This window comes from Schistocerca cancellata, chromosome 9 (genome assembly GCF_023864275.1).
Source record: "Schistocerca cancellata isolate TAMUIC-IGC-003103 chromosome 9, iqSchCanc2.1, whole genome shotgun sequence".
Taxonomy (NCBI): domain Eukaryota; kingdom Metazoa; phylum Arthropoda; class Insecta; order Orthoptera; family Acrididae; genus Schistocerca; species Schistocerca cancellata.
In genome coordinates, this window is record NC_064634.1 from 383,081,538 (window position 1) to 383,106,178 (window position 24,641).

General features: G+C 37.5%; 1 protein-coding gene across 2 annotated transcripts in view; it reads left to right on the forward strand.

The window, feature by feature from the left end:
- LOC126101042 (anoctamin-5-like) overlaps positions 1–24,641 on the forward strand; it is a 398,169-nt gene that overhangs the window by 193,883 nt on the left and 179,645 nt on the right. The window lies entirely within an intron of this gene.

The following is a 24,641-nucleotide window of genomic DNA, read 5'->3' on the forward strand; positions in this document are numbered from 1 at the left end:
TGGTAAAGACCCAGAAGTGATTTTACACTATAAAAAATATTGTAACATATTGAGAAAAGTTGTGAGAAAATAAAAAAATATAAACATTAACTACTCAGGCAATAAAATCAAATCAATATGGAATGTTGTTAGATGAGTCACAAGAAAAATAACTAATGGGGAAGGTAGTATTACTATTAAAGAGAATAAGACCATTACACAAGTAGCTAATGTATTTAACACACATTTCTTAAATATAGGTGAAAAAATTGGTGAAAATAGTTCAAAAGAAAAAGCCAAGCAGTACATGGAAGAGTCAGTTTTGATAAATCCTTGTCAGATTAATTTTCATCTGTGAACCTCTTGTGAAATAAGGAGAATCATTAAGTCTTTGAAAAATAAATGTTCTGTTGGAGTAGAGGACATCTCTAACAAGATATTAAAACTACATGGACAGTTACAGGTGGTGTTCTGAGTCACATCTGTAATGCATCACTAACTCAAGGTATTTTTCCAGACAGATTAAAATATGCCATTGTCAAGCCTCTCTACAAAAAAGGGGACATCACAGATGTCAATAATTACTGGTTAGTATTCTTGCTTACAGCACTTTCAAAAATTGTCGAGAAAGTAATGTATTCAAGAGTTGTTAGGCATCTCAACAGTAATGGAATACGTAGTGAATCACAGTTTGGATTTTAAAAAAGCTGTTATACTGAAACAGCAATATACAAGGATGGTTTGAAAAGTTCTCTGAATCACTACGAGAGGTCAGCACTAGCGCAACGATTTGTTCTCAAGATATGCTTTGGGCTGTTGCCTGTAAACACGTGCCATGTCATTACTCTTGGAAGAGAGCTGTTGCAGTGATGTGACTCTGTTGTTGTTCTTGCATAGCGATTTATCAAGATGAAAAAAATCGAGATTCGAGCAGTGATTAAGTACTTTGTAAAGAAAGGTATAGAAGCAAAGAACATTCATGCCAATTTCCAGAATATGCTGGGTGCTCTGCTCCTTCATATTTGACTGTTGCCAAGTGGACAAATTTATTTAAATTTGGTTGGGAGAGCTTAAATGATGATCCACGCAGTCTTCGGCCAAGATGTGTCACTACTCCAGAAATCATTGCAAAAGTGCACAAAATGGTCATGGAAGATCGCTGATTGAAAGTGCATGAAGTTGCTCACACTTGTCATGTATTATCTGAATGGGTATATCACATTTTAACTAAAGAATTAGAAATGAAAAAATTATCTGCAAGATGGGCGCCGTGACTTTTGATGCACACCTGCACATATGTGCTATCACTATGTCAAAATTACATGAACTAATCTATGAATTGTTGCCACACCCACCTTATTCACCTGATATGGCTCCATTAGACTTCCATCTCTTCCCAAAACTGAAAATTTTATCTTGATGGACGAAGATTCACTTCAAAGAAAGAATTGATAGCTGGAGTTGACAATTATTTTGCAGGCCTGGAGAAAATTTATTTTCAAGATGGGATCAAGGCACTGGAACATCATTGGACCAAGTGCATTAATTTACAAGGAGACTACATTGAAAAATAAAAAAAGTTTCACCGATGTAAAAACTTTTTTCCTGTTCTTTTCTGAGAACTTTTAAAAGCACCTTTGTACTTTAAATAGTAAGATAACACCAATAGGAGTTTTCTGTGACTTATCCAAAGCATTTGGTTGTGCGAACCATGACATTATGTTACAGAATTACAATTCTACAGTGTAAATGGAACAGATTATTAGTGGTTTGAGTCATATCTACAGAACAGGAAGCAAAAAGTTTCTTTATATGGATTCAGTGGTTTAAGGAAGTTTCCCACTCATCTAGTTGGGGAGAAATTACAATAGGGGCTTTACAGAATTTTTTCATAGGGTCACCTTCTGTTCTTGATATGTGTGAAGACCTCCCTTCTTATCTGAAACAAGAAGCTAAACTGACACTGTTTGCTGATTGCTAATGATACAAGCATCATTATTAATCCAGTGAAATAAACTCCAATAGAAAATGATACAAATAATGTCTTTGGAAAAGTAATTGATTGTTTTCCTGCAAATGGACTTGTTCTGAACTTTGAAAAAACATGTACATCCAATTTTCTACTGCAAGGAGTACAGTTACTTCAATAAATTTAACACATCAACAGGAGTCAGTAGGCAGTGTAGATCATACTAAGTTTTCAGGTGTACATATAGATGAGAATCTTAAAATTCATATTTTGGATTTCCTAAAGTGACTAGGTTCAGCAACTTTTGCAATCAGAATAATTGCTAATTTTGAGACTATAGAGATTAGCAAGCTAATATACTTGCATACTTTCACTCTCTGATGCCATATGGAATAATATTTTCGCATAACTAAACACAGGCAGAAAGTATTCACTGCTCAAAAGAAAGTGGTTACAATAATGTGTGAGGTTCATAGTCGCGCATCTTGTAGGCATCTGTTTAAAAGGGTTAGGTACGCTTACAACAGCCTCACAGTACATTGACTCAGTAATGAAATTTGTTCTCAACAACATGGGCCTTTTTAAAAACAACCATAACATTCATGATTATAATACCAGAATACATTACATTATCTTTGGCACAATTGACAACTCCTTCTATACTGTAGATGAATTCTTGAATAGGAATAAATAAATCTGTAGGTATAATATAAGCATTTTGTGCCATTTGACGGAATGGGGTAGGTAATAAAAATTTTAAGTGAAAAAAAACTTTGATTAATGTGGTCATTTCTTATGCACTTGACACAATTCACATCATAACGGTTTACATGAGATTGAACAATGGAGCATGTAACTAATTAACTAACTAACTAACTGCTTTTGGACATTCCAAATTCTCACAAATAGGAACCTGACAAGACACTGCTGCTACAATGACTTACATGTACACCTGAGCAGTAACTACATCTCGTCACACTACTTTGGGAAACAGCACACTGTCTTCATTCTGGCATTATCAGCAATTTCTAATTGCCCCAACATTCCTGCCTGATTGTAAACTATGGACACTTTGGCTCCCAATTTTGCATGATCCTAGCTGAGCTGCCTAGACATTCTGTGCATCCGCAAACTGCCCAACGAAGACCAGACCGATCCAAACCAGGCTGTGTCTGTGCCTTTACCATACCAAGCGCCTTTCATGGCTATGGTGGGCAATTGCTTACTGCAACAGCTAAGGTTGTCGGAGGGCCCCCCCTCCCCCCAGCTGGCCGCTGCCCCACCTCTGTGTATAAACAAAAGCCGCACTGACTAAGTGCATCGCCTGCTTCCAAGTCCAGCACACAGCAATGCTACTGCTGGTTTCACTCAAGATTTGGGCAGGGCACACAATGTTGCAGACAACCCTGTGCCAACCCAAATTAGAAAAGTGACCTGATGTAGGTGCACCAGGCCACTCTTCATTAACAAGATGCCTATGCACACTACAACAAAACAGCACCAACACAAAATTTCAACTGGCAGATCATTCTTGACTGTTCATCCATGGCAGGCAAATGCACGTGTATTTCCTCGTTTATAGCAAGCCCAATGTGAGCACTCTGCTGCCTGCTCTCATGCCTGCTGCACCAGCACTGTTGTCACTGCAACTGTGTACTTCCAAGCACACTGTAATCACCAGTTTTGGAACTGCACACATCACTCTCGATCTTGGCACAGACACAAAAATACCCTGGACATTCCTAGTGGCAGAGATGGTTGAACCAGTTTTTTGAGCCAGTACACATTACAAATACTGACAGATTTAAAATCACACCCTCCTATTGTGATGGGATGGCTAACAGCTGATCCTTGGTATGGTCATCGATACACTACCCACTGGCACTATAATACCCTCAGCCACACTGCCATTGCTCGACATGTCACTCAGCCTGAAGCTATAAAGCGAAGCACTTTTCAATGAACTGTGCTTAAAGGCAACAGAGTGCTCATCATTACATCATGACAGTGAGATCACATGCCTCCCAATGAACAACTACGTAGATGAATCATGGATGTCACCACATCACTATTTGCAGCTCAACAGCATTTTGATCACCTATGTCATCTCAATACTGATCACTTCTGTGGCACCACTACTAGGGACACTTCTCAGATTAAAGAAGCATCACAGCGCCACTCAAGTGCACTCCTGAGACAACTGAGACAGTGCCATGTGCTGTTAATAGTGATAGTGAATCAAGTTGTGCCTCACCTCGTGGACTCAACTCCACGCTTCCCCGCTAGACCACATACAATTTTTGCATGCAGGATGGTACAGTCCACCACATTACAACCACACCAAGTGTCCCCCCCCCCCCCTCCCTCCCACCCATCTGTCGCTGCCCCATTGCCTGGCTCCGCAGAAACTTAAAAGCAGCTAAAGCTGTGGTGGATGAACTTTTGCAAGCTGACATAGTCAGGCTATCAGACAATGCCTAGGCCTCTCCTATTAAACTATTTCCTAAAAAGAATCATACTTGACACCTGTGTGGTGTCTACCACTACCTCAATGCCTGTAGAACCGTTGACAGCTACCTTGTTGCGAACTTGAAAGATTTTTCCCACGTCATGGACAGGTCAAAAATTTACAGCATCATCGATTGGAAAACAGAATACCTGCAGATTTTGATGGCAGCCAAAGATGTGCCAGAAACTGTGATAATCAAGCCATTTGGTCTCTTTGAGTTCCCGTACATGCCATATAGACTAAAAAAAACGCAGCACAGACATGGCAAAGATTTATTGATAGCATACTGTTCAATTTGTCCTTTTGTTGTGCCTACCAAGGTGACATAACAATCTTTTGAAAAAATGAGCAGGGCCGCAATGACCACCTGCATATCACTGTTGATAAGCTGGCTTCTCATGGGGTTGTGAAAAACGATGACAAGTGGCAACTTTAGCAGTTGTGTGTGACCTTTGTCAGACACCATGTAGACACATCTCAGATGTGCCTGAGAAAACTCTTCCACCTCTAACAACTACCAAGAGCTGCATAGGTTTTTGGGGTCATAAATTTCTACAGGAACCAATTGCCACACATTACTAACACTTTGCTACCACTCGCCCAAGCATTGCATTACAAGTATATATCTGGTAACCAATACCTCGATTGGCCACCACAAATGCAGGTAGCCTTTGACAAAATAAAAGAACACCTGTTACACACCTCGCCTATCGATCACCCAATGCACATCTAATTGTCGCATCTGATGCTAGCCGATCATGTGATCAGGGCTGCTTTATAGCAAGAGACTGGTGGAATCACTCAGCTGCTCAGGATTTTCTTGCACAAACTTACAAACACAGAGAAAAAAATTGCCCACATTTGCTTGTGAACTACTAGCCATGCACAGAGCAGTAGGTCAATTTCAAGATGATGTTGAGGGGAGACCCATTACCATATGTACATATCATCGCCCATCGACAAATGCATTCCCCAACCTGTCAGCGGATTCTGCACCCAGGAGGTTCTGCCACCTAGATTTTGTGGCACACATCAGTATGTTAAAGATGCCAATAATATTATGGCAGACTATCTTTCCCATATCAAAGATACCTCTGCCCAGTTGGACTTCAGTAGGATTGCAGATGCACAAGTGACAGATACTGATCTCCACAGCTTGTTTAACAAACCAGACAGACCAGTCTCCAACTGCAACGTCGTATGCTACCTGGTGTGACCAAACAAATTTGGTGTGATGTTTCAAATGGATAAGTCCAATCAATCAAACCAGCCACATTGCAGGACAATTTTTGGCCTTCTCGACAACCTTGCACATCCAAGTATACACTCTACCATACACCTCATTATGGAATGGATTGTCTGGCCTAACATTCAAAAGGAGTGTGGCACATGAGTGAGGACTTGCATTCTGTGCCAACTGGCAAAAACTGGCTGCCACACACAGCTCCTCTTTCGTAAATTACTGATTCCGAGGGATGGTTCCAGCACATTCTGATTTATGTTGCAGAGCCAGTCCCCAAATCTCATGGTTACCATTACATTCTGTCAGTGAGATCACGTGACATGATGATCAGCAGAGAGAGTACCAAAAACTGTTGTGAACAGTCACATTGGCAGATTTGGCTGCCCAGCATCCTTAACATTGGACCAAGGTAGGCGGTTCAAATCTCAACTGTTCAATGACTCATGCCACTTGATGCCACTGGTTCCACACAACCATCTACAACACCCAATCCAATGGCCTCATGGAACTGTGGCATGGGACAATGAAAGCTGCTGTCATGGCCACTCAGAATTGTGAGTGTAGGCACCATGAGTTCTCCTGGCATTTGCACAGCACACAAAGATGATCTTGATGTATCACATGGTGAGTTACTATAGGGTGAGCCCTCACTCTATGCACTGAATTTGTAGCTCATGAAATGGTCCCACATACCAAGACTTACCACTCGGTTGTGTGCATGCTCACACATATTCAAAACATTTATGTGCCACCCCTTTCCCATTACATGACACAACAAGCTTTTATTCATAAAGACCTAGCCACATGTTCTCATGTGACACTACATACAGACGTAGTCATAACCACCCTACTGTCACTACTTGCAGGACTATACCAAGTTTTGAAATGCAATACAAATACTTTTGATATTGAAATTTCTGCGAAACAAACAATAGTGTCAGTGAACCAGCTTAAACAGGTGTGGACTTTAGCAGACCTGGCACAAGTCAGTCTGTGCCCTGCTGCCTCCTGTGCATCCATTAGTCAGTTTCCAAGTTTGTGTGAATCTCTACGATTTTGTACCTGATAACATATCCATCACGTTAAGTGATACCAATCTCATGATCACCGCTACCTACAGAAACATGCAGTTGAGTTCAAGCACTGTCACACACAGTTTTGTGTACACCTCTCCTGTCCCACCAGAAGTTGACACGGCAGGATGCACCTCCCATGTTTCAGCAGCAGATGGTACACTGGCTGTCATTGCCCCACCTTACAGAGTTGCAGGTTCTGCAATTTCTCCTGTGGATGCAGCAGTGCAAGGCAATGCTGCCAACATGCCTCCCTCTTCAAATACCACCACTGAGTGAACAACAGTTAAAGACAACACTGAGACTGCATCCATATCTGCTAGTGCTGCTGGCAGCAACCGGTTAGTCACACAGCCAATGTCATGCTTTGGACATGCCCTGCACACTCTGGTGCACCTTCCTGACTACGATGTGTCTTCCATCACATCCATTGTCACACAGCTACGTACATTACTTATGACAGACAACACCGTGCTACAGACTCTCCTCATGTGCTCTGCACTGTGAGGGGTGGGGGGCACTCTGAACATCTCTGCCCCTTCAGGCAGTGAGAGTTAGTATGCTCTGTATGCTGATAATGATTACACAAGTTATGTATATTGTGCTTACCAATAAACAGTGTGAAAATTGTATTACTTCTGTTCAAAGTTTATACACTGAAGAGCCAAAGAAATTGGTACGCCTCCCTAATATCATGTATGGCCCCCACGAGCACGAAGATATGCAGCAATACGACTTGATGTGGACTCAACTAATGTCTGAAGTAGTGCTGGAGAGAACTGACACCATGAATCCTACATGGCTGTCCATAAATCAATAAGATTATGAGGGAGTGGAGATCTCTTCTGCACAGCATGTTGCAAGGCATCACAGATATGCTCAGTAATGTTCAAGACTGGGGAGTTTAGTGGCCAGTGAAAGTGTTTAAACTCAGAAGAGTGTCTTAGAGCCACTATTTAGCAATTCTGGACATGTAGGATATCGCATTGCCCTGCTGGAATTGCCCAAATCCATCACAATCCACAATGGACATGAATGGAAGCAGGTGATCAGACAGGATGCTTACACACATGTCACCTGTCAGAGTCATATCTAAATGTATCAGGGGTGCCATATCTCTCCAACTGCACATGCCCTCCACCATTACAGAGCCTCCACCAGCTTGAACAGTCCCCTGCTGACATGCAGGATCCATGGATTCATGAGGTTGTTTCCATACCTGTACATGTCCATCTGCTCGATACAGTTTGAAATGAGACTTGTCTGACCAGGCAGCATGTTTCCAGTTATCAGCAGTTCAATATCAGTGTTGACAGGCCCAGGTGATGTGTAAAGCTTTGTGTTGTGCAGTCATGAAGGGTACACGAGTGCACCCTCAGCTCCGAAAGCCCATATCGATGATGTTTCATTGAATGGTTCACACACTGCACACTGACACTTGTTGATGGCCCAGCATTGAAATCTGAAGCAGTTTGTGGGAGGGTTGCACTTCTGTCATGTTTAGTGGTTCTCTTCAGTCATCATTGATCCCATTCTTGTAGGGTCTCTTTCCGGTCGCAGCAATGTCAGAAATTTGATGTTATACCAGATTCCTGATGTTCACTGTACACTCATGAAATGGTTATAAGGGAAAGTCACTCGTCTTTGCTACCCTTGAGATGCCATGTCCCATCACTCATGCGCTGTCTACCATGTTCAAACTCAGTTAAATCTTGGTTACCTGCTATTGTTACAACAGTAACCAACAACTGCAACACACATTTGTCTTATACAGGTGCTGCCTACCACAGCGCTGTATTCTGCCTGTTTACATATCTCTGTATTTGAATACAAGTGCCTATACCAGTTTCTTTGGTGCTTCAGTGTATTTGTCAATGGTGTTATACCATTTACTGTACAGAACTGTATATACCATGTTTTCTCAAAATTTAGTGAGAGTCCATTAGCAAAGAACCACTTAATAATTATCCGAAAGACATTATTTACAATTTACTCAGTTAAGTCTTGTCTGTTTTGTATAATTACTATACATGTATATCAGCAAAAATAACTAGCTTTGCATCTTCATAAATATAGAGTGGCAAGTTATTAATATATATTAACAATGCTTGATTCAAGACTAAACCCTTTGGAATACCATTCTTGACACTTCCCCAGTTAGAGGACTCTCCTGATTTTTGCAGACTATATGTACTTTTAATTTCAGCCTTCTGCATTTTTCAGTTAAAAATGAATTAAACTATTTGTGCACTGTCTCACTCATACCACAGTACTTTAGCTTTTCTTGAAGAATTTCATGATTTAGTCAAAAGCCTTTGAGAGAGCACAAAAATCCCAATAGGTGATGTTCAGTTATTCAGAGCATTTAATATTTGATTAGTGAAAACATGTACAGCATTTCATGCTTTTCTGAAAACCAACTTGTCATTTTGTTAGTACTTCGTTTTTACAAATGTGTGCAGCTACTCTTGAATACATTACTTTTTCAAGATTTTTGAATAAAGCTGTCAGAAATGGGATTAGGCCATAGTTGTCAGCATCAGACCTGTCCCCCTTTTTATGCAATGGTTTTAACAACAGGACGTTTCAGCCTTTCCATAAAAATACCCCGTTTCAGTGAGAATCATAATTATCTACTGGGAAGAAGCTTTTACTACTCTGTTAGAACTGCCATCAATTCCATGCAAGCTTTTACTTTTGAGTGAATTCATTATTTTCCTAAATTTCAGTAGAAGGGTTGGAATGAATTTCAGTTTTATCTAATAGTATAGATATTACCTCTTCCATACACAACCTTGCATTTTCTAATGACCAGCTGGATCCTATTTCTCTGCAACACCTAAGAAATGAGAAATCATCTAGTTATTATTAAAAGTATTTTCTACTTCTACCTTTTTCTTAACTTTGTCATCCTTTGCTATCAGTTGCCCTGTTTCCCTTTTAACAATGTTCCAAATTGTTTTAATTTATTTATCAAAGGTGCTAATCAGCAGTAGTTTTTATAGTGTTTGACTGTTTCTAGATCATAACTCCTTCTAGCTATAGGATATATTTTCCTTTTCTGTTCACAATACATTTTTATCCCTTTAGTAAAAAGTGGCTTTTTAGATGATTTCTTATGATTATGTTTCACTGTTATGTTAAGGAAACTGTTTTCAAATATACTCATGAAGGTATCATGAAATAGGTTAAATTTTAAACCAGCATGAGGTTCCTTGTACATCTCATCACAGTCTAACTGTTGCAAGCTTTCCCTAAAATATGCAGTTGTTAAACTGTTAATTCAGTGCACTATTTTGGAGGACTGTTTTGCATTACTGGATGTAGCTACGTTATATACTGTAACTAGCTGTGCATCATGATCAGAAGGGCCATTCTTAACAGGAAAAGTTTTTATTTGATTAAATATCTCTTTGTCTATAAAAATATTATTAGTGTGCTGCTTTCCTGTACTACCCTAGTAGGAAAACTGATAACTGGTGTTAAATTGAGAGAACCAAGTAATACTTCAAGGCCATTATTTCTCTCAGGCTCTTTCAGAAAATCTACATTGAAATCCCCACAAACAATAATTTGCTCCTCTCTGGCTGACAGGTAGCACAGCAAAGGATCCAAGTTTTTCAGAAATAGCTGATTATTTTCCTAGTGGGGACCTATACACGTCTACAATTATAAAAGTACCAATATTTATGTTGCTGTACACAACATTTTTTAGCTTCTAAATTTTTCACATTGTGATAAATTTTAACATATATGGAAATTTTAACATATTTGTAAATTTTAACATATGGCAATTCCTCCTCTCTCCATAATGTCTCTACTTACATGTGCTGAAAGCTTATAGCTGCCCATGAAGTGTTACAAACTTTATACTCTATGATTTCAACTTCTTCTCACATACATTATGGAAGCTGCTATATAAAAAGTTTTTTATGAATAATAAGTACAAGTTAATTTATCAGAACTCAAAAAGTGCATCAATTGTAATGTATCACTGCTATACATATGTCAAGAATACAGCTGAAAAGAAGGAACATTAAGTTTGATGCTTCTGCTTAAGCAATATGGAGAAGAAAAGTTCATTATTTCAAAATCTAGACAATATGGTCAAGAAAGAAGAGATACAACATCCTGTCCATACAAGAAACTGTACACACCTTTAATAAAAGACATGGATTCCAAAAAATGACTCTGGAATCAACTGTAATGAATTTTGCAACATACGTCTAACTTTCTGAGGGCAGTCACACTATTGTATCATCACCATTACCACTATACTGTATAAATTATAGTACAGTGGTGCCTGTGCACCACAGGACCGGTATAAAATTATAATTTTTGCCTTTTATTTGAATCCCACAAGAGTTTTGACCTTGTAAAGATAGAAGTATTAACACTGTGAGAATAAAATTTTGTAAAATTGTTAGAAGGTAAATATAGTAATGCACTTATTTGCTATTTCAAGATAAAACTTTCTGATGTATGTAAATGTAATATATTCATGTGATAGTGATCAGAAGAATCCCAGAAAAGACCAATAATTAAAGAATATAATAATCAAAACAGATGTAAGCACTACAGGCAATGACATTTATGAACATAGTCATCTTTAGAATATGGGAATAAAAATTCAGTTGATAATATCAACTGAGTCATACCTGACACATTTATATCCACCTCTACAACTCTTTTGGAAGCCTATTCTTAATACTTTTACTAAAATAGTTTTTCTTTCTTTTGTAAAGATAATTTCACTTATTAGAATAGTGTATTACATGTAGTGGGAGATGCATAGCCATTTGTATTGTTTTTACATACCAGCTGTAGATAGAAACCATCCTGTCAGCAGACTACTCATGTGACAGTGATACTACACTTGCAGAGAAGGTGGTAGAGCAATATCACACTCATTTTGTGGAAGTGGAAAGGATAGTAATTGAGATGGAGAATAAGATTGTTAACAAACTTGATACCGATTTAAAGAATGCTATTCAACAAATACATAATGAAATAGGCATGGGAATCTGGGTTCCAATGAACCATTTGTCATTAATAACAAAAGGACAAATGGTAAAACAGCAAATAAATAAAACAAGAGATTTTCACCTAGTATTATGCATAATGCAAGTGAAGGACAGTATGGAGCATATGAGCAGTAACTATACCACATAAACATGACAATACACCCTGCTAGAGGATGATCTAGATTGATAAAAGCCTACTGAAACATAGTTCCATGTATTTTCTACAGAGACAAAGAAGGTACATTCCATAGTATTCATTAGATCTTTTTGAGATATTCTACTAAATATTAGAATGAACAGCAGAAGATTCACTATGTAATAGGATATACATAAGAGGTTGCTTTGCTGTGGGCTGCGGATATAGAAAAAAGTTATGAAACCTATGGTCAATTTCAGCAGGCTTTTCTTGCTAAGTTTTGGTCATCTGGAGTACAAGAATGACTCACCCAGAACCATTTAATAATAAGTAAGGGGGACTAAGGAAGGATTTGGAAAAATATCGGAATACGACTCATTATTGGCGCAAAACCTATTTCGCATTAAGATGTTCAAAAAATTTAAAGGGTAGATTACCTCTACACATAAAGGAGAAATTAGTCTCTCTACCACAAAATGATTTAGAGTATTTTTCTGTCTGCGGTTGATGCCATTGACCTCATTTATAAAGGGGAATATATGCAAACAAGAAACACAGGTCAACACTAGTTTTCATAGTAGTGCTATGGCAGGTCATAGCCATAATACTAACCACCAACAAGGGTTGCTACAGCCAGTAACACTAGACAATAGACTCAATAGCCATAATTTTAAAGCAAATGGAAACACGCAGGAAAGGGGATGGAATAGATATGAACCTGGTGCCCACAACATGTAAGGTAATGGTAACAACCGAAACAGACAAAACTGATATAGTACAGCCTATAATGAGGATCTACACAGTAGCAGTGACTATCATGGAAACTCAAACAGTCACATGAACCCTGTCTCAGGTAATAGCATTAAACAAAGAGAATCAACATTCCACAGTAATCAAAACAATAATTGGCGTTCTCACGAACATCGAATTCAAATATTTGAGATGGTTAATAGCAATGAGAGTATTCTGATGCCATCAGCAGAAAATGCTAGCCTGCCAGATCCTCTGGATTTAAAGGGGGTGCAGTCAGTGACAATTCATGTTTTGAGGTATGATGAGGAACATGATTTAAGAGAGGAGTTACGTTCCTATGAGACAAAGAAGGATGAAGAGGAAGTGGTACAAGTAATAATATGCACAAATGTAGGCAATGTACCAGAACACTGGATACAGGTGCATGTTTAAACATTTTGTACAAGTGTTTGATTGACATAATAACAAAGGATGTGCATGTACAAACTTTCCCTACATAGAACTGCAAAACATCAACAGCCATAGGAAACAAGACACAAAAGGTCAAGATGCAAGCATGCACTTCTATTACCTTATAATACTATGATCAAATGCAATTTTCTTCTGGTCCAGAAAGTAATATAAATTATATTCAAGTGATGGAGTTTCTGAGACAGTTTAAGGGAAACCATGATGTGGGTTTTGGTAAATGCTGCTTGCAGGTGGATAAAGAGATATCAATTAATCTGGTCACAATGAAGGAAAATGATACTCGAAATAGCAATAAAATAGATTTTCTTCTTATCTAAACCGAAATATTTTTAGTAAATGAGCAATGCAGTGTGGAGGGATTGGATATCCTGGTACCACATGTTATCAGTGAAAAGGTTGGAGAGTCTAGTTATTTAAAGAAGGCAGAAAGAAATCAGTCATGTAAAATACTCATACATTAAGAACAGGTATTAAAAAACAGGTATCATAAAAATTATAGTTACAAAATGGATCTATATTCACATTAAAAATTTCTGTCATAATTATTAACCAATCCCTTGGACAAAGAAAGAGGCGGTGAATAAGGAAATAGAAGGAATGTTAAGTTGGCAAGTGACAGAACCTTCAAATTCTCCATATTGTAGCCTACTTTTGGACATCAGTAAGGCAACTGGTACTATTCGATTAGTATTTGATATGTGTTCCATTAATAAATTCATTGTTCCTATATGGACAAAATCTGAAAATATCAATGATTAACCCTTAAAATTTCATGGTGTTAAGTATTTAACTCCCGGGATCTGTGCTATTCATACTGGCAGGTGTTACTGGATCCAAAACATAGTAAATACATTGCATTTGTATGTTCTGACCGTATTACCATTTTTGTGTATTCCTTTCTGTTCTCGGTGTTAGTGTGGATGTCTTTATAGCAGCATTGGATGCTGTATTGAGACCAGTGCTGCATAACAGAATCACCCTGTATGTTGATGATATATTGATCACAATGAGCTCGGAACTTTTAGATTTGTTAGAGGAGGTACTTAAGAAATTTCTTGTATGTGGCATTGTGGTTAATTTACAAAAGTTCAAATTTGGAAGAGAAAAAATAAAATTTTTGGGTCACATTATCTCTCCCACAGGTAATTAACCTGATCCCGGGAAGATTTGGGGCTATCAAACACTTTTCTACATTACAGAACAGAAAACAGTTAAAGGCTTTTTAAGACTGATTTCATTCTTTAGGTAGTTTGTACCTAACAGTTGTAAAATAGTGAGCCACTCCTGAACCTGTTAAGAAAACATAATACATGGTTATGGGCTGAAGATGGCCAAAGATACTGCCAGGCCATAGACAAAACAAATGTAAATATTTTACACCATCCAAACATGACACAAGATTTTTGTTTAAGCATAGATGAATTGTTTCAGGGTCTCGGCTTGTCTGTTTCAAATTAGAGAGCTAGCTGGAAAGAGCATGAGCTGTGTAATTAATTTTGCTAGCTGAACATTCACCGAGTGTGACAGATCATACTCAGCTACTGAACTCAAAGTATTAGCCATAGTGCAAATACTATTGTGACCACCAACCTTTATCTCTTTTGTTGACTTGCAAGGTGTAACACAAGTGAATTGCTCATTGGTTGTAATTTTTGCATGAATTCAGTTTTCAAATAATACAAATAAAACAGGAACAAAACATTGTAGCTGATCCACTTTGTAGCCTCCCACAAGGATTAAATGATTTTACAGAACTAAATGAACAGACCTCAGACTTAAGAATTATATTAACACAAGACGAAAATTGTAGACTCTAGTACTGTAGAACTAAATGATCAGATCTCAGATTTTCGAATTTTATTAATACAAAATGAAAATTGTGGACCCTGTTACTTAAAACTGTGTCAAGAAATGGGCAATTTACAAGAAAAGGATCTGAAGTGGAGAAAGGTAAAGGAGAAACTGAATAATGAGGAAGATGGAAGTCTAGGGTAAGTATTACATAATGTGCAAAGGTGTGCTATTTTATTGGCAAATGCTGGAACTGAACTTTTGGTACATCTGTGTAACAGAAGATTATGCAGCTGATTTTATTTTGGGTTTACATACAAATGACCGAGATGTGATGAAATTAGAAACAATTTTTTAATCACTTCAAGAAAGAAGCCCTTGTGGGTACCAGTCTTCAGGAACTGGAAAGAAAGCCCTTTGAAAGTCTGACAGCTAGCCAACCAATATTCAAAAACAAGTTAAAAGAATTTCTGAATCACAACTCCTAATCAGCAGATGAATTTTTAGATACATTCCACATCATTATGAAATGTCATATTCATGATCTGTGGAACAAGTATTAATGTATGTATTTATGTATTGGTTCTGTGAAAGGTGCATCACACATTGGAAGACTATGAAATAAGGTGACAATAGTGAATTCGCATAACATTTAAATACATTCCTGCTTTGTTCACCAGCAAAATTGATAAGGATGTGGTTGGTAGAGATGAAGATTCCCAGAACATCTATGCATTGCAAGATGAAGAAAAACGTTACTGTTCATCTTGATGCAGCAGCGTCAGTGAATTGAAACATCACATTGTTCATGTGAACAATTACTTGTAGCCTTTTCAACATCTTGATGAAAGACAATGCTCATTAGTATGAATACATTAACCAACACCTATGCCAGGTGCATATGGCATTGAATCCAATTCTGTGCCCAGAATGCACTGAGAAAGTTTGAAATATGTAAGAAGTATGTAAGAACATATGTTTCTATCTTATTCCATTCTTATATGTATCTTTTTCTGTTAAATACAATTCCTGATAGCACTAGCGAACCGATATGGGTTCTTGTTTGCCTTTCATGCTGCTTCTTGTTTCAATATAATAACATTAAACATTTCCAATTGTGGCTTCTGGTCCAGCCTGTGTGTGCTTAAAAATGCAAATAAGTCTTTGTTCTCATTGAATTTGATCTATGTGGTAGAGATATGGAAAATCAACAACAAAAACCAGACAAAAGCATTACTAACACTGGAGAAAAAAAGCTGTCATAATTACTTATGATGCCAAACCTGGAGAACCACATTGAAACTTGTTTTCAAGATTGGGTGTGCTTATCATTATAAATACTAAACTGAAAATAGTACTGCATGCAGAAGCAATGGATCCAAACTTAAGCTGAGACTTGTACACCAGTACAGTAGTAAACAAAAATCAAAATACAATGCAAATAGCTGCAGAATGGCATTGTGTGAAAAAATGCACTTCATGCTGGGCTCAAGCTAGACAATGGCCTACCTAATAATCACACAGCCCTTTCTATCGCCAAATAAAAACACCATCTTAAAATAATACATTTTATTCTCTGCATGGGTCCTATCTGCATGGGTCCTTCGTCTTCATGAAAAATAAATAGAAATGTTATTGTCTGTCAGTATTTCAGGCTCACAGTATTATGTTATTAACAAGCATTTAATGAATAATTCTGAAGCAGCTTCTTACATATTGACAAATTTAAAGTGTATTAAAATGTAAAATTTATTGTTATATTCAAAACTTTGGTTTATGAATTGTAAACAACAATACTCTTATCTGATGTATTCAGAAGAATAACTTGTGTCCTAAAACTGTGTTGTTCTAGAGATTGGATGGATTTGGAAGGGAGGAGGGAGGGGGTTCATGTCCCACCCTGGAAAAGATAGTAGAGTACATTAATAAGCCGTATGCCAAAATTGTTTCCAAATTGAAAAGTAAAAGTAGATTTTGAAGCAGAATATAACACAGCAAGTGGAAATAATAATGTTTACAAAATGTAATGACTACAGAGAAAAATAGAGAAATTAGTGGAGGAGAAGGATAAAAAAATAAATTAATTAATAAAAAAATCAGAACAGCACAAACATCTATGGAAGAAGTGTGAAAGTGTGCAGGCATTGAAAGTAATTCTGGTTGAGCCAAGAGGGATGATAAGATGAGAGAACATGTTGGAGAGAAAGTTCCCATTTCTAACATTCAGGGATATAGGTTCTTGATCACAGAGCCCAAATGGCCTTTGTTGTATAATGGAAACTCAGGCAAGTCTGACTCATTCCACATCGTTACTATTTATCGTGCAACATGAAGCTAACCAACTAACTGTGGCAAACCCTGAAATGACATTATCTCTCCCTCATATCCTCCCCAGATCATCTGTTGTCATATTCCATTTCCCTTTGAATTTGTGCAACATCCTCAGAAACATTATTTCCTCTGTTTCTACTGTAAAATCTACCCATTACTGCTCTCCCCCTTACATCCTTCTAAAGCTACCCAATGGAAAAATGGACTGAATCAAAAGCTATCACATATGAAACTACTCATATCCTTAACCAGGTGAGATATTGCTACTGCATGGCTTTCTACGTGTGTATGACTACCACCAACCTAGAATAGCTTACAGATGAATGGATGCAGATGGTTTGTCCACATTGGAAATGTTCAGTTCTTAGTCAATGAGCAAGACTCAAAATACCTGAGTACCTGGCATATCAAATGAACCATTTGGATCTTCCCAGCAACTATTAGTTCTTCTAAACTCTGACCAGTCTATGCTGCTGTCAGCTGTAGATGCTCTGTTGATGTCAAACAAAAATTTATCAATATTCTCTACAGTTTGTTTCTTTATGATCAGAAACTTCTTGACAATCTGCTACTTGTAATGTATATGACTTACAGACACCATTTTGAAACAGAGCTGTAGCTGTGAGCCATGTTACCTTTTGGAGGGAACGAAGATTTGATGTGTGCACTCAGGAAATTTTAAAAGATAATCATACTTAATGTTTTGCATAGGCAACATTGTTGTTGAAGGAGAACAAAATGTGGTGCATTACTTTCTGAGCAATGCTCATAAATCTTTTCCTAGCTTGTGATTCATCACTACTGGCTGCTCAACAAAGGGCAAGTGACTTCAGTACAGCAACTGAGTAAACTTATGCTGTTGGCATCCCCTTGTTCACTTTGTCTGGCAGTACTGAATAAGAAACCAGTATCTTTTTCAATTAACAAATTTCTAATCTGCTGAGAAGAGAAGCTTATGAAAATAAGCTGTTGAGATGGACGTTAACCAATTAGAGTCTATGTTGGAAGACAGACTCTTTGTGTTTTATGCATCAATACAGTATCAACAAGGGTATGTACAACATCACTATTGTTATTCACCATGCCATAAAAATTCTTATTTTCATGTTGTGCATTCAGCTTGAGATAATTCCTGAAGAAAGAAGAATATTATCAACAATTATGCAAAATTGACTGACCTTAAGCATATTGAAGACAGACTGCTTTCACTTCCCCGTGTGATATGGCCCAGCCAACAGCAAAATAGTCTTGTTATAGAACATTTAATGGCAGCCATAATCAATTTACCAAATGTTTTTGTATGTGGGAATGAGATTCAGCCTTAACTGAAACTATTAATACAACTGCAGACCCTAATTATGTTGGACAAAAGATAAACTCTTTGATATTTGCAGTAAAATATGTTTAAAAATGTAGTGCCCAAACTAATAAAGGAGACTATTCCAATTATCTTCTGAAGTCACTTTATCTTATAATTGTAACAGGCTGTCACTCACAAGCTATATAAGTAAAATTCTTGTATGTGAATAACTGTGTAATGTAGGTTCTAGAAACCAAAGAATCTATCAACAATTTTTGTCTAGAATATTATCACACCTTTTTGATAATGCTAGGATGTTATGCTGTATGGCTTACCAATATATCCATCACAATAATGATCAAATTATTCAGTTTTAGAAGGAAAAATATCTACTTTGAATTTGAAGGAAACATTCTTTATGTGCTCCTTTTGTGCTTTTTCTTTTTCGCAAAGAAGATTGAGTGATTAAAACTACAACACACAGTGCAAACCACTTGTTCTAGAAAATAATGAAAGAAACATTCTTTGTGTGATGTGGTCAGTGGCTAAGAAAGAATCTTTTGAAATTCAGCCACTAATGATGCAAACTTGGGGTTCAAAGTTCTTTTGCTGAATCAATGCCCACCCTAAACAATTGTTCTTGAAGGCATGAAGTTTGGTGGAAATATTTATTAATTATTGTAAGCTTCCGAAAGTATTTTGTGAACATCACCAGTTAATAGGTGGAAACGGGTATTAACAGAGTTTAGAGATGCTATGGTGTGCAGTGTAAGAATCAGCTATAGACCATTACTTCTAGAGTCACAATATTTAGATGAAACATTCTTTATGTGATTTAGAGACCTGATAAGAAAGAATTTTTTTTTTTTAAATTCAACTCCTAAGATGTCCCCAAGTTTTTTGATGATTGGCATATACCATTAATTCTAGAAATATAAAATTTGGTGGGAATATTTACTATTTATCATGAGCTGCTATTGGGAAACTTGAGCTTGTTAGTGGTTGACATGGGTTTTTATTTAATTTTAGGAAATGTGATGTGGCACAATTTAAGAATCAGTGCTTACCCAAAACTGTTGTTCCTAGAGATGAGATTCAGAGAAAAGATTCTTTGTGTGATGTAGGCATTTTTTAAGAAAGGATGTGATGTTTCAGCATTTCCCAGGAAAACTGATGTTTTACATGTTTCTGTGTTACAAAGTGGTTGTAATCACAAAAACTTGAAACCGAAGAATAAACTTTACCAAATTAGAACCCTAAGGATGGAAAAATGGGATTCAAAATTTTGGTGATGTATCAGTATCTGGTGTAAACTATCAGTCCTAGGAACATCTAATTTTTATGGAGCATTATAAGAAAATACACTCAATATTTGATAACTAGGGGGAGAACTGCTTTTCAGTGTTGTATGAGAGGACACAGCACATCTCCAGTTTGTAATTTGATATCCTACCTAACCATTGGTTTTAGGACCATGAAATATGGAGGAAGCTTTTTTTATACCTGTAGGCACTCACTAATAAAGCACTTCTGAAAATTTAATTTGTAAGGTGATAATTGTAATGCTTATTAAAAATACCCTTCCACCACTTGCCCACAGTTAACTAATTGGCAATGGTGGGTGTGTTGTGATACCTCAGACTTAAGAAGTTACATAGCAACAAACTTAAACAATGGGAAATGATTTAAAAAAGATGATTATCATTGTGTGGCAGCAGTTTATTTCATAACTTAATTGGAAAATGCAATTTGTCAGAGTTTGTATGGGAACTGTACTTGGAAATTACTGTAAATAATTCTTTAAATTTTAATGCCAGAGCCTCAGTAATGTATGTGAACACTGGAGTATTGAATAAATGAGGTGTTCAGTGAACTTTGTGAATATTATCCTTTTCAGTACAAGCAGGAAATTGTAATCCAAAAAGTCACATAATGATTGATAGAATATATATGGGTGCTCACAATGTGCAAATTCAGCTTTCTTCTGATTTCTATGGGAAATGGAACACCTTCGCAATCCCATCTGGACCTTTCCCCTGCAACACTAGTGTCTTTGAATTTTTCTGGTGGAATTTGTCCTCCTCAAGATATGTTGTTGTTGTGGTCTTCAGTCCTGAGACTGGTTTGATGCAGCTCTCCATGCTACTCTATCCTGTGCAAGCTTCTTCATCTAGCAATACCTACTGCAGCCTACATCCTTCTGAATCTGCCTAGTGTATTCATCTCTTGGTCTCCCTCTACGATTTTTACCCTCCACGCTGTCCTCCAATACTAAATTGATGATCCCTCGATGTCTCAGAACATGTCCTACCAACCGATCCCTTCTTCTAGTCAAGTTGTGCCACAAGCTCCTCTTCTCCCCAATTCTATTCAATACCTCCTCATTAGTTATGTGATCTACCCATCCAATCTTCAGCATTCTTCTGTAGCACCACATTTCGAAAGCTTCTATTCTCTTCTTGTCTAAACTATTTATCATCCACGTTTCACTTCCATACATGGCTACACTCCACACAGGTACTTTCAGAAATGACTTCCTGACATTTAAATCTATACTCGATGTTAACAAATTTTTCTTCTTCAGAAACGCTTTCCTTGCCATTGCCAGTCTATTCAGATTCAGATTCAGATTCTTTATTAGTCATTCAGCATTATTACATGCAATAGACTTCGTCAGTTCACTTAACCTATTAATTTTACAAAATAAATTTTTACATATTTAAGTTGATATTGGTCATTTCTAAAAATTCTTCTAATGAATAGAATGGACTGGTTAACAAGAAGCTATGAACATTATCTTTAAATAATTTGTCAGACTTGATTGACCCATTTTTAGACAATTTGTTATATATTTTAATTGCCATATACTTACGACTATTGTTAGTTTTAGCTAATCTGTTTTGTGGCAACAGCAGAGAAGTACACGTTCTTGTATAGTAGCCATGCCTTTCATTTGTTACACTTAAATTAGGTAGTTCAGCAAGTATGTAGTTAACACTGTCAAGAATATATAAATTAATTACTGTTAAAATTCTATATTTAATGAACAATGGTTTACAATGTGTTCTATTATGTACCTTAGCCATTACTCTGATTGCTTTCTTCTGGATCACCATAATTTCATTTAGTTTTCTGCTGTTTCCCCAGAGTATTAACCCATACCTTAAAACAGACTGAAAAAAGGCAAAGTACATTTTATATCCTCTCTACTTCGACCATTATCAGTTATTTTGATCCCCAAATAGCAAAACTCCTTTTCTACTTTAAGTGTCTCATTTCCTAATCTTATTCCCTCAGCATCACCCGACTTAATTCGACTACATTCCATTATCCTCATTTTGCTTTTGTTGATGTTCATCTTATACCCTCCTTTCAAGACACTGTCCATTCCATTCAACTGTTCTTCCAAGTCCTTTGCTGTCTCTGACAGAATTAGAATGTCATCGGCGAACCTCAAAGTATTTATTTCTTCTCCATGGCTACAACCCTATCTCACTCCCTTCCCAACCACTGCTTCTCTTTCATACCCCTCGACTCTTATAACTGCCATCTGGTTTCTGTACAAATTGTAAATAGCCTTTTGCTCCCTGTATTTTACCCATGCCACCTTCAGAATTTGAAACAGAGTATTCCAATCACCATTGTCAAAAGCTTTCTCTAAGTCTTCAAATGCTAGAAATGTAGGTTTGCCTTTCCTTAATCTTTCTTCTAAGATAAGTCGTAGGGTCAGTATTGCCTCATGTGTTCCAACATTTCTACGAAATCCAAACTGATCTTCCCCGAGGCCGGCTTCTATCAGTTTTTCCATTCGTCTGTAAGGAATTCGCGTTAGTATTTTGCAGCTGTGAATTATTACACTGGTAGTTCGGTAATTTTCACATCTGTCAACACCTGCTTTCTTTGGGATTGGAATTATTATATTCTTCTTGAAGTCTGAGGGTATTTCGCCTGTCTCGTACATTTTGCTCACCAGATGGTAAGGACTGGCTCTCCCAAGGCCGTCAGTAGTTCCAATGGAATGTTGTCTACTCCGGGGGCCTTGTTTTGACTCAGGTCTTTCAGTGCTCTGTCAAACTCTTCATGCAGTATCGTATCTCCCATTTCATCTTCATCTACATCCTCTTCCATTTCCATAATATTGTCCTCACGTACATCACCCTTGTATAGACCCTCTATATACTCCTTCCACCTTTCTGCTTTCCCTTCTTTGCTTAGAACTGGGTTTCCATCTGAGCACTTGACGTTCATACAAGTGGTTCTCTTATCTCCAAAGGTCTCTTTAATTTTCCTGTAGGCAGTATCTATCTTACCCCTAGTGAGATAAGCATCTACATCCTTACATTTGTTCTCTAGCCATCCCTGCTTAGCCATTTTGCACTTCCTGTCGATATCATTTTTGAGATGTTTGTATTCCTTTTTGCCTGCTTCATTTATTGAATTTTTATATTTTCTCCTTTCATCAATTAAATTCAATATTTCTTCTGTTACCCAAGGATTTCTACTAGCCCTCATCTTTTTACCTACTTGATCCTCTGCTGCCTTCACTACTTCATCCCTCAAAGCTACCCATTCTTCTTCTACTGTATTTCTTTCCCCCATTCCTTTCAATTGTTCCCTTATGCTCTCCCTGAAACTCTGTACAACCTCTGGTTCTTTCAGTTTATCCAGGTCCCATCCCCTTAAGTTCCCACCTTTTTGCAGTTTCTTTAGTTTTAATCTACAGTTCATAACCAATAGATTGTGGTCAGAGTCCACATCTGCTCCTGGAAATGTGTTACAATTTAAAACCTGGTTCCTAAATCTCTGTCTTACCATTATATAATCTATCTGATACCTTTTAGTATCTCCAGGGTTCTTCCATGTATACAACCTTCTTTCATGATTCCTAAACCAGGTATTAGCTCTGATTATGTTATGCTCTGTGCAAAATTCTACCAGGTGGCTTCCTCTTTTTATTTCTTAGCCCCAATCCATATTCACCTACTATGTTTCCTTCTCTCCCTTTTCCTACTCTTGAATTCTAGTCACCCATGACTATTAAATTTTTGTCTCCCTTCACTACCTGAATAATTTCTTTTATCTCATCATACATTTCATCAATTTCTTTGTTATCTTCAGAGCTAGTTGGCATATAAACTTGTACTACTGTAGTAGGCGTGGGTTTCGTGTCTATCTTGGCCAGAATAATGTGTTCACTATACTGTTTCTAGTAGCTTACCCGCACTAGTATTTTTTTATTCATTATTAAACCTACTCCTGCATTACCCCTATTTGATTTTGTATTTATAACCCTGTATTGACCTGACCAAAAGTCTTGTTCCTCCTGCCACCAAACTTCACTAATTCCCACTGTATCTAACTTTAACCTATCCATTTCCCTTTCTAAATTTTCTAACCTACCTGCCCGCTTAAGGGATCTGACAGTCCACGCTCTGATCCATAGAATGCCAGTTTTCTTTCTCCTGTAGTCCCAGCCTGGAGATCCGAATGGGGGACTACTTTACCTCCAGAATATTTTACCCAAGAGGACGCCATCATCATTTAATCATACAGTAAAGCTGCATGCCCTCGGGAAAAATTACCGCTGTAGTTTCCCCTTGCTTTTAGCCATTCGTAGTACCAGAACAGCAAGGCCATTTTGGTTAGTGTTCTAAGGCCAGATCAGTCAATCATCCAGACTGTTGCCCCTGCAACTACTGAAAAGGCTGCTGCCCCTCTTCAGGAACCACACGTTTGTCTGGCCTTTGAACAGATACGCCTCTGTTATGGTTGCACCTATGGTACGGCTATGTGTATCGTTGAGGCACAAGCCTCCCCACCAATGGCAAGGTCCATGGTTCATGGGTGGCCTCAAGATATACTTCAGCCAAACAACCCTCTTGACCTCACTTTTCACAAGTTTTTATCCTTACACCTATGTCTGTGCCTTGTCAGTCCAATTTTCCTTCCCTTGTTCCCAGTCAACCACTGTCATTCTCCTTCCTCCTTGTTAACTTCAAAATTTCCCTTTCACCTTACTTTGATACTCTTGATCTTCTAATGTCCCTATGCAGTTTATTTTT